This window comes from Staurois parvus, unplaced genomic scaffold (genome assembly GCF_062004578.1).
Source record: "Staurois parvus isolate SC_StPar_1 unplaced genomic scaffold, SC_StPar_1.0 ptg000860l, whole genome shotgun sequence".
NCBI classification, from domain to species: domain Eukaryota; kingdom Metazoa; phylum Chordata; class Amphibia; order Anura; family Ranidae; genus Staurois; species Staurois parvus.
Genome location: NW_028318656.1, coordinates 348,711 through 361,310, shown reverse-complemented (window position 1 = coordinate 361,310; position 12,600 = coordinate 348,711). Strand labels below are relative to the sequence as shown.

Here is a 12,600-nt window from a genome sequence, read left to right as displayed (position 1 = left end):
TACCTTCCTGATCCCCCGAGAGGCAATCGGATATTCCCTGGATCAACTCTACCTATAAATGTTAGTATCCAGTTATATTCTGTGTATCCAAGAAAGAATCCAGGACTTTTTCAACCACCTTCCACCTGCCATATAGTAAAATAATGGGCGCAAGGTGGTTCTCTCGCTCTGGGAGGACGTCATATGACGTCCTCCCATTCTCAGCGCGCCTGCGCGGCTCAAGGAGCGTGCAGCGCGGTGATCGGTGGTGCGCTGTGTCCCTCAGACACAGCGGATCACCGATCATGGAAAGAACCGAAGATATTGGCTCAATCATGTGATCAGCTGTGTCCAATCACAGGGAAATGCCGGTTATCAGCATTTCTCTCCTCACGAGCTGTCACGCTGACAGAGGAGAGGAGAGGTGAGCCGGTAATCGGCATTCTGCGGAGGGGACATGTACACAGATCATCAGAGCACTGATGATCAGTGTGCCCTGATGATCAGTGTAGCCCCAGCAGTGCCACCTGTCAGTGTCCATCAGTGCCACATCAATGCCACATATCAGTGCCTACCAGTGCACATCAATGCCACATATCAGTGCCTACCAGTGCACATCAATGCCATATATCAGTGCCTACCAGTGCACATCAATGCCACATATCAGTGCCCATCTGAGCTGCTTTCAGTGTCACTCATCAGTGCCAGTCAGTGCCGCCTATCAGTGCCAGTCAGTGCCGCCTATCAGTGCCAGTCAGTGCCACCTATCAGTGCACACCAGTGCCGCCTATCAGTGCCTGTCAGTGCCGCCTATCAATGCCAGTCAGTGCCGCCTAACAGTGCCAGTCAGTGTCGCCTAACAGTGCCAGTCAGTGTCGCCTAACAGTGACAGTCAGTGCCACCTATCAGAGCCATGTATCATTGCTGCCTTTCAGTGCCCATCAGTGATGCCTGTCAATGCCCATCAGTTCCACCTACCAGTGCCTCCTCATTAGTGCCCATCAGTGCCACCTATCAGTGTCCATCAGTGCAGCCTATCAGTGCCTATCACTGCAGCCTCATTAGCACACATCAGTGAAGGAGAAAAATCACTCATTTACAAAATTTTATAACAAAAACTAAGAAAAAAACTTTTTTTTTCAAAATTTTCAGTGGTTTTTGGTTTGTTTAAAAAAAAAAGAAAAACCCAGAGGTGATTAAATACCACCAAAATAAAGCTCTATCTGTCACAAAAAAATGATAAAAATTCCTATGGGTACAGTGTTGCATGACCGTGCAATTGTCATTCAAAGTGCGACAGCACTGAAAGCTGGAAATTGGCCTGGGCAGGAAGGGGGTATAAGTGCCCGGTAGGCGAGGGGTTAAAGCAATCCACTGAGCTGCCCAGAACCAACTCTTGAGGGAGTCTATTGCACATTTTCTCAGCTTAATAATTTAATAATTAAATAACATTATTTATGTTCAGACTCTTTTATATGTATGTCGTAAAAATCAGAAGAAAAAAAACATTCCCTACAAGGTCCTATCAAAAACAGCAACTTTGGGTTTTTGTTGAGTCAGCGGAAAGTGTAGAAAATAACTGTCACATCTCGCACAAAAATAAGATCTTTCTATTGCCACATTTTCAAGATAAGGTGATGGATTGCAAGTTTGTATTTCAAAGTTAAAGCTGTAAAGAGCTCTTCAGATGTGGTACTACATGCATGCTACTTTTTTTTTAATTCAAAAAGTGCAAATACATCGTTTTGATTTGATATGAGCCTCCAGTACAGCAGCATTTGTGTCAAAATCAGGGGTGCTGCAATCAAAAAAGCAATAGGCTACATATAACACATCAATACACAGTGCAAGAGTGTCAAGTCCACTCATTCCTTTATTATTATTAATATTCAGGATTTTATACTGCCAGTTTGGGCTGAGAGCAGGGGCGGACTGACCATTTGGAACCTCGGGCACTGCCCGAGGGCCCGGGGTCAATAGGGGGCCCCATGAGATGCCCCTTATACCTTTTTCATAGGCTTTTTTGAGTTTGGGCAAGGACACAGAGGCCCCATGATCTCCTATTGCCCGGGGGCTCCATAGGTTGTCAGTCCGCCCCTGGCTGTGAGGTAGTACAGTTACAAAACAAAAGCAATATTTGTATACTTTCTGTTATAAAACATATCTAATGTGTAATAGTGTAATATTGTAATATCTAATATGTAATATAAACTTCATATATTTAGGCCACAATGTATTCTGCTACATGTCTTTGGTTAAAAAAAATCCCAATAAATGTATAATTAATTGATTGTGTGAAAGTTACAGCGTCTACAAACTATGGTACTATGTACTTTATACTGGAAGCTACAGCTACTTGTAATAGTAGTGATCAGCACCTTATAATGTGACTGTGATAGTGTGGTGGGCAATCTGACACTAACAGACACTTGCTAGGAGGGACACTAACTGACACTGATGTCGCTAGTGACACTAATACAGTGATAGTACTGTACACAGGGGTGGACTGACTACTTATTGGGCCCCCGGGCAATAGGGGATCATGAGGCCACTGTGTCTTCGCCCACACTCAAACCACACCCAAAAAGCCTATCAAAGGTACCAGGGGCATCTCATGGGGCCCCCTACTGACCCCGGGCTCTCGGGCAGTGCCCGAATGCCCGAATGGTCAGTCCGCCCCTGACTTTACACTGTACTAATGACACTGGCTGGGAAAGGGGTTAACATTAAGGGGCAAGCGAGGGGTTGACCGTGTGCCTAATAACACGTGTGTAATATATGCTGCTTTTGCCCAAAAATATGGCTGTTTTTTTCTCCGTGAACTCAGACATGGTTTGGGGGAAAAGAAGCAATCCGGTCATTGTCAGTGTACAGAGTTATGTGTATTTGTGAACACAGAACTCTGTTCTCTGATTGGCTACAGCCAAACAGCAGGTATTGGACGAAAATTGGGGAACTGGAGAAAGTACAGAGAAGGGCAACCAAACTGATAAGAGGCATGGAGGAGATCAGCTATGAGGAAAGATTAGAGGAACTGAAATTATTCTCTCTTGAGAAGAGGAGATTAAGGGGGGATATGTTCTCCATGTATAATACATAAGGGGGATATGATCTCCATGTATAATACATAAGGGGGGATATGATCTCCATGTATAATACATAAGGGGGGATATGATCTCCATGTATAATACATAAGGGGGGATATGATCTCCATGTATAATACATAAGGGGGGATATGATCTCCATGTATAATACATAAGGGGGGATATGATCACCATGTATAATACATAAGGGGGATATGATCACCATGTATAAAACATAAGGGGGGATATGATCTCCATGTATAATACATAAGGGGGGTATGATCTCCATGTATATTACATAAGGGGGGACATGATCACCATGTATAATAAATAAGGGGGATATAATCTCCATGTATAATACATAAGGGGGATATGATCTCCATGTATAATACATAAGGGGGGGATATGATCACCATGTATAATACATAAGGGGGGATATGATCACCATGTATAATACATAAGGGGGGATATGATCTCCATGTATAATACATAAGGGGGATATGATCTCCATGTATAAAACATAAGGGGGGATATGATCACCATGTATAATACATAAGGGGGGATATGATCTCCATGTATAATACATAAGGGGGATATGATCTCCATGTATAATACATAAGGGGGGATATGATCGCCATGTATAATACATAAGGGGGGATATGATCTCCATGTATAATACATAAGGGGGATATGATCGCCATGTATAATACATAAGGGGGGATATGATCTCCATGTATAATACATAAGGGGGATATGATCTCCATGTATAATACATGAGGGGGGATATGATCTCCATGTATAATACATAAGGGGGGATATGATCTCCATGTATAATACATAAGGGGGGATATGATCACCATGTATAATACATAAGGGGGGATATGATCTCCATGTATAATACATAAGGGGGGGATATGATCTCCATGCATAATACCTAAGGGGGGATATGATCACCATGTATAATACATAAGGGGGGATATAATCTCCACGTATAATACATAAGGGGGGGATATGATCACCATGTATAATACATAAGGGGGATATGATCTCCATGTATAATACATAAGGGGGGTATGATCTCCATGTATAATACATAAGGGGGGACATGATCACCATGTATAATACATAAGGGGGATATGATCTCCATGTATAATACATAAGGGGGATATGATCTCCATGTATAATACATAAGGGGGGGATATGATCACCATGTATAATACATAAGGGGGGATATGATCTCCATGTATAATACATAAGGGGGATATGATCTCCATGTATAATACATAAGGGGGGATATGATCTCCATGTATAATACATAAGGGGGATATGATCTCCATGTATAATACCTAAGGGGGGATATGATCTCCATGTATAATACATAAGGGGGATATGATCTCCATGTATAATACATAAGGGGGGATATGATCACCATGTATAATACATAAGGGGGGATATGATCTCCATGTATAATACATAAGGGGGGATATGATCTCCATGTATAATACATAAGGGGGATATGATCTCCATGTATAATACATAAGGGGGGATATGATCACCATGTATAATACATAAGGGGGATATGCTCACTATGTATAATACATAAGGGGGGATATGATGTCCATGTATAATACATAAGGGGGGATATGATCTCCATGTAAAATACATAAGGGGGGATATGATCACCATGTATAATACATAAGGAAGGATATGATCTCCATGTATAATACATAAGGGGGGATATGATCTCCATGTATAATAAATAAGGGGGGATATGATCACCATGTATAATACATAAGGGGGATATGATCTCCATGTATAATACATAAGGGGGGATATGATCTCCATGTATAATACATAAGGGGGGATATGATCTCCATGTATAATACATAAGGGGGGATATGATCTCCATGTAAAATACATAAGGGGGGATATGATCTCCATGTAAAATACATAAGGGTGGATATGATCTCCATGTATAATACATAAGGGTGGATATGATCTCCATGTATAATACATAAGGGGGGGATATGATCACCATGTATAATACATAAGGGGGGATATGATCACCATGTATAATACATAAGGAAGGATATGATCTCCATGTATAATACATAAGGGGGGATATGATCTCCATGTATAATAAATAAGGGGGGATATGATCTCCATGTATAATACATAAGGGGGGATATGATCTCCATGTATAATAAATAAGGGGGGATATGATCTCCATGTATAATACATAAGGGGGATATGATCTCCATGTATAATACATAAGGGGGGATATGATCTCCATGTATAATAAATAAGGGGGGATATGATCACCATGTATAATACTGTTAAATCTAAATTATGATTCGGCACTTATATTGATGGCAAGCTTGCAAAATATTTGGTTTTTATGATTAGTCATAATTAATATTAATATATGTAAGTGGTCTGTGACAAATGGTAGTATTTACTATTCTTCAATTATAGCTGAGACCAAAAGATATACAAGTTAAGCTGAAATAGTATATACCAGTTGAAAGTTGAGTAGACTATATTTAGAGATAGTTGGTTAAAAGTATTTGGTAGTTATGTCAAGGTTATTAGAAGTGACTTACTATTACATTACGTATTTTCTGTGTATATTTAGTATACGTCTCTAACATTGATACATTTACGTCATTAGCTTATAATATTGGTACATCAGCATACATATGTTCCTGTCCATCAAACATATGTTTAGCATCTTTACCTTATATGAAATGGCTTTGCTAAGCAGTAATACTTTCCATAGAAGGTATTCAGATCACTAAGTATGACGTACATTTGCCTCTTAAAAGTGCATGAGACACAGAGACACGGACACACACTCACGCTCACACACTCTCTCTGATACACACAAGCAACATGACTCTTGCAAACACACGTCTGAGAAGCTGCAACAGGTGCTGCAAGACAAGAGATCATCATTAAAGTCACTTCCGCCTTCTCTCTCGGACTTTGAGTTGGACAAGGACATGAGAATCGCACATGGCAAGAACAGCCATGACAGATAATGGTGACTTTTTCTTTGAACTTTCGCTTGTCAGTTTTACAGTAGTTTCATCTAGATGGAACTGTTCATAATACGCTTTACATTGTTTATTGGACACCATTGTGTGATAGAATAAAATCACACTTCATTTTTTATTACAATGGCTCTTTCATTCATAATCGCCTCAAGACACTAGAAGCAGTATTATATGTGTCTAAAAATCCAACATTTTGGCGAGCCAGCCACCGCCGAACGTTTTTTCTACGGTTTTTCCCATACCTTGTTAAGGGGGACAAACGCACGATTCTGTGATTGTCAAGTTTTGGGAAAAACACGGTGAAAAGTACCTAGCAGAACAGGCGATTAAAACAGACTTGGACGAGAATTCCAGTGACTGAGCCGGGTCAAACGAGAAAATCTTCTGATTACGGTGAGTAACAATTATGGAATTTATTGATGACTTAGTTAATGAAAGCAAGTTAGAATTTAAAGATGTTTCTTTATATCCTGAAGACAGTCAGCTATGGCACTATATGTATAACGAATGTTTACAGGCCAATATTCAGATAGATAAATCTAGATTTACTGTGCACAGACAGCGTAAGAAGATATCTAACATCTTAAATTTAGTAAGAATATTCAACAAAATGATTTTGAATGTTGATTTATCTGTTAAAAAAGCTTGTACATTAAAACAGATAGAATGTAGCACTTTACAGCATGAAAATTTGTCTCAAGATGCTCCTAGTTGCCCAAACTGTGACATTTTCTGTAATTACATAGAAAATCTTGAGAAACAAATTGACTCAAAGACAAATCTTTTGTTAAGACTGCAGAATGACAGTAAACAGGTTGCCATGATTAACACAGATGACAAACAGAGTGATTCAAAATCAGAGCCACGTCTGTCCGATTTCTCTGAAAGTTCGGATATTGACTCTGATGACAAAACACAAATTAAACATAAAGAATTGTTATGTAAAACTGCAAAACTTAAGTTGCAAATACATAATCAATTAATGAAAGTTTTAAAAGACATTCCTGCTTATGATCCAGATAAAGATATCTATAGCAACATGGAAGTATATGAAATGCATGTCAAATGCCATCAGATTTCAGATCATGACATAAATTATTTGTTTCCGATGTGGCTCCCAATTAAATTTATGTTTCGAATTAAAAATTCTGTTGTTAACGATAAAGATCAGAAAAAACATAATGACGCGACAGACAGACTGCGACAATTGCTGTTATGTTCAACAGGTGAAGACGTACCTTCTGTAGAAATGCTAGACTTACTTCAGACTACTGCTGACGAAGACCCTTTTGAATTTAAAAGCAAGTTTTCCAAAGCATATAAAATTATATTTGGAGTAGAAAATGAGGAAGACTCAGCTATGATCAAAGCTTTTGTAAAGAAATTCACATATTTAGACCCAGTAACCATTGTCATAGCCGAGGAAAAACAAAATTTGAATGATATAGTAAGTTTCATTGATAGAATCCGGAGAAAATTGCAAAATAGCAATATCACTTATGAGGTAGCTGCGCTTCAAAGTGACAAAAACAGTCAGATTACAGTTATGCCAGGAACTACAGGTCCCAGTAAGAATGACAACGACAGATGCAAGCAAGCGAGTCATAATGAGGATACCACATGCTTTCACTGTCATAAACAAGGTCATATCAGACGCCATTGTTGGAAGTTTAAATTTTACTCACAAATAAAGAAACTGGAAATAAAAAGTGAAAATGCAGCTTTTGTACAACCTTCTGTGCTGTGTAATGATAAAAATTTAACTGAATTGCCTTCTGCTTCAACAGTTAAACAAATTCACACTTTGACTAGAAACAACTGTTCTGACAACAGGGTGAGAAGGGCTGTCACTGACAGAAATGGTTTATTACCAGTTCCAAAAATAGAATCACGTCCACATTCATCCCCGATATCGTTAGAATTTGTCACTCCAATTGTATTGGATGACAATGGAAGGCCTTTTATAGACGGATTACTAAATGGTAAAAAGATCAGATTCCTAATTGACAGCGGATCTGAGATTAATCTGACCAGAGAAAACGTACCTGTGAAACCAAATTCACCCATGTGTAAAATAAAAGGTTTTAATAATACAGGTCATTCCACTGCTAGACAGGTGCCTAATGTAACATTTGAAATACCTGGGCTAGTGAAAACTAACATTGATATTTGGTATAGTAATGCCACTGAGAATATTCTTGGCATTGATTTTATCAATAAGCAAAAGTGGATTATTGATATTCCGACTAAAGTTATTTGGAAGAATCCATCTAGGCCCAAATCAATGTTAATGGATCCTTCTATATACAGTGATGTTGGTTTCAACTCTAAAATGTCTACAGCACAAAAATGGCCTGATATTGATGGTAATTATGCTTTACAAGAATTGGTACAACTTTTTCCAAGATTGTGGTCAAAATTTAAAAATGACATAGGAACTTTGAAAGATACAGAATTGAATATTGAGGGTAAAGATCCCATACCATTTACTCAATATGAATTACCACGAGAATCAATAGGACCACTTTCTGCCATTATTCAAGAGTTTATACAACTTGGGATTTTAAATAAAACACAATCAGTGATAAATAACTGTATTTGGCCTATCAAAAATGCTGACAATTCATATTCTTTGTCAGTTGATTTCAGGACACTGAATAAACATATCACAAATAACAAAGCAGTTGTTCCTGATCATTCTAATATCAAGTTACATTTAAAGGCCGAATCCAAAGTGTTTTCTGTTTTGGAAATCGATAACAGTCATTTTTCGATCCCCATAGCTAAAAGTTGTCAATACAAGTTAGCTTTTAAGTTTCAGAAAGAGACCTATGCATTCACTCGATTAGTAGCTGGTTTAGACATCAGTGATGGTATAGTCCATGAGTCCATAGAAAAAATTCTATCACAATTTTCAAGGCCAGAATGTATTTTTCAGCATGTAAATACAATTATGCTAAGTACGCAGAATGTTAACGAACATATTACTCTTTTGTCTGAGCTATTTATGTTGATACAGGATGCAGGCCTAAAATTTAACCCGGACAGAGTTCAGCTGATGAAAAGTCAGGTGAAATGCTTTCACATGCAGATTAGTCAAGGAAAGAGACAATTATTGCAGGAAACAGTCAGAGCTATCACTGCCATTCCAGTTCCTACAACACATAAAGCATTGCAACAATTTTTGAAAAACATAAATCATTGCAAAGAGTTTATACATGGTTTCGCAGAGAAAGTTAAGCCATTACATCATCTTTTGAAGAGTAAAAATAACTTAGTTGACCAATGGGGTCCAAATGAGAATAATGCTTTAAAATTGTTGAAAAAGGATTTGCAGAATGCGCCAGCATTAGGTACAATTGAGGTTTGTTCCAATGCTCCTTTTGTTGTGAAAACTCATGTATCTGAGAATGCTATTTCAGTAACTTTGTCTCAATTAAAAGAAGGTAATGAGAGACTAATTAGTTACTTCTCCAGAAATTTATCACTATTGGAAAGAACTTTTACATCAGAGGCACAACAACTGTTGAGTTTCTTTTATGCAATCAAAGCTTCACAAAGCACAGTAAAGTCACACAGTATCATATTACAGTCTCCTGACAGTTCACTAAGAAGAATTCTTGAGGAAGATACATTCAGAGAATGTCGTGAAAGATATCCTCAGTGGATAAGAGCACTGTTAGCCAAACACATTGTGATAGGTACAGCTGTATCAGACAAGTCTCTACCTTACATTCACAGCAACACATGTATTACTGAAAAACACTCTAACACCAGAATAATGACATCAGCACAGAAAACAGTTACGCATATTTCTAAAGTTATAGGGATGAGAACAAAGGCATAAACCTTTGTCATCTCTGGGGTGATACAAAACCTTTCTTTGTTTAATAAAACAGGGTTTTGCGGTCATGACCTATGATGAAATATTGCGTCCTGTCATACCTAAATCTCACACTACTTTTGTATTCTAGTTTAGGTAATTTCAGACAAGATTAGGACAGTATTTTGATTGATATATAGAAGTTTTCTGTAAAAGGAAATAGGAAGTAATGATACTTCACAATATGTGTTTCAAACTCATACACTGATTGTTCCTTAATCTTCCATAATCTTTCATATTTGTTGAAATAGGTGCAAGAATAATGCAATGTTTGTGCCAAAGTAATGATACTGCATTTCTTTACAGAAATGACATCTAAAATCAAATATGAAGCGTAACAATCTCCTACAAGCCAACGTGAAGGAATTTGAACGTTAAAGAAGTGTTCTTCATATGGAAGAAGATTGAACAAGAGCTTAATACTTCACACTTGTGACTGATTTATTGCGTTCAACAAAGATGTTTCTACTTTACAGAACTTAACGAAGATATTTTATAGACATTGCATGAAGAAAAGATTCATCAAGAGGAAATCTATTTATTAGTGATAAAACAATTTATTATTGAAAATATTGTTATAGGTCACATATACATTTTAATGATCCTTTTATTTCGATACTTACATCCATATTGGGATAATATTATTATTATTATTTTTTATTTTTTACATATTCATATACGGAATATTTTTTGGTTAAAACTTCATAGGAGTTATTCCAGTTATTAGAATATCTTTTGTTAAAAGATACAAGAAACATATTACTCTTATAGGAGCAATATAAACTTATGACACATTTTAGAATGGAAAGTATATTTCCGGAGCCTTAAAATATTATACAAATATGGAAATATAATACATTAATTATTATTTTTATTTTTATTATTATTATTATTATCATCATATATCAATTAACATTATGATTAAGAATTTTTAGGAAGAGAAACTAAAGATAAGGTATAGAGTTTTGAAGGAAAGTTATTTTTGATTGGTCCAGTTATGAGGAATATATACGATCATTTGGTATAAGACAGTGTGTATGGGACATGAATGAAGTGTGCATTGATTTGGCATTAATTTTGAACTAATCATAATAAGGGGGACATGTTAAATCTAAATTATGATTCGGCACTTATATTGATGGCAAGCTTGCAAAATATTTGGTTTTTATGATTAGTCATAATTAATATTAATATATGTAAGTGGTCTGTGACAAATGGTAGTATTTACTATTCTTCAATTATAGCTGAGACCAAAAGATATACAAGTTAAGCTGAAATAGTATATACCAGTTGAAAGTTGAGTAGACTATATTTAGAGATAGTTGGTTAAAAGTATTTGGTAGTTATGTCAAGGTTATTAGAAGTGACTTACTATTACATTACGTATTTTCTGTGTATATTTAGTATACGTCTCTAACATTGATACATTTACGTCATTAGCTTATAATATTGGTACATCAGCATACATATGTTCCTGTCCATCAAACATATGTTTAGCATCTTTACCTTATATGAAATGGCTTTGCTAAGCAGTAATACTTTCCATAGAAGGTATTCAGATCACTAAGTATGACGTACATTTGCCTCTTAAAAGTGCATGAGACACAGAGACACGGACACACACTCACGCTCACACACTCTCTCTGATACACACAAGCAACATGACTCTTGCAAACACACGTCTGAGAAGCTGCAACAGGTGCTGCAAGACAAGAGATCATCATTAACGTCACTTCCGCCTTCTCTCTCGGACTTTGAGTTGGACAAGGACATGAGAATCGCACATGGCAAGAACAGCCATGACAGATAATGGTGACTTTTTCTTTGAACTTTCGCTTGTCAGTTTTACAGTAGTTTCATCTAGATGGAACTGTTCATAATACGCTTTACATTGTTTATTGGACACCATTGTGTGATAGAATAAAATCACACTTCATTTTTTATTACAATGGCTCTTTCATTCATAATCGCCTCAAGACACTAGAAGCAGTATTATATGTGTCTAAAAATCCAACAAATACATAAGGGGGATATGATCTCCATGTATAATACATAAGGGGGGATATGATCTCCATGTAAAATACATAAGGGGGGATATGATCTCCATGTAAAATACATAAGGGTGGATATGATCTCCATTAGAGATGAGCGAAGAAATGAAAAATTCGATTCGACTGATTCGGCGAATTCGTGGACAATATTCGATTCGAGTCGAATAAATTCGCTGTGAATTTAACTTAAAAAAGGGTGTTTCTAGGCTTCAGAGAGACTTAATATTAGTGCAGAACACTGTACCTTTAATTTAAATGCCCTTGGAGTCTGCTGGGGAAGAGAAATAATACTGTCACTCAGTATGACATGCAGATGAGTGCCGTCGATCTTAGAATCACCGCACACTTCACTCATTTGGCCAGTCACGGGGCCAAAACCAGTGTTTGGAGCCACAGTGTGGCGGTGGAGGCAGCAGCAATGGGAGGCCATACAGCAACCTATGACAAAATGGAAACCAGCAGGAGTGTGAGGAGACCTGAAAGTGGCACATGGCAGAGTGGGAGCAATGGGAGGCGGTACAAGGACCCATGTCACACTGTGGACCCAG

The 12,600-nt window shown here is 37.4% G+C and overlaps 1 long non-coding RNA gene across 1 annotated transcript; it reads left to right on the top strand.

The window, feature by feature from the left end:
• Nucleotides 1–5,403: 5,403 nt before the first annotated feature.
• Nucleotides 5,404–11,944, top strand: LOC149443276 (uncharacterized). Its single transcript, XR_016306678.1, has 2 exons — nt 5,404–6,511; nt 10,308–11,944. It is a non-coding gene; the product is annotated as an uncharacterized LOC149443276 (long non-coding RNA).
• The last annotated feature ends 656 nt before the right edge of the window (nt 11,945–12,600 follow it).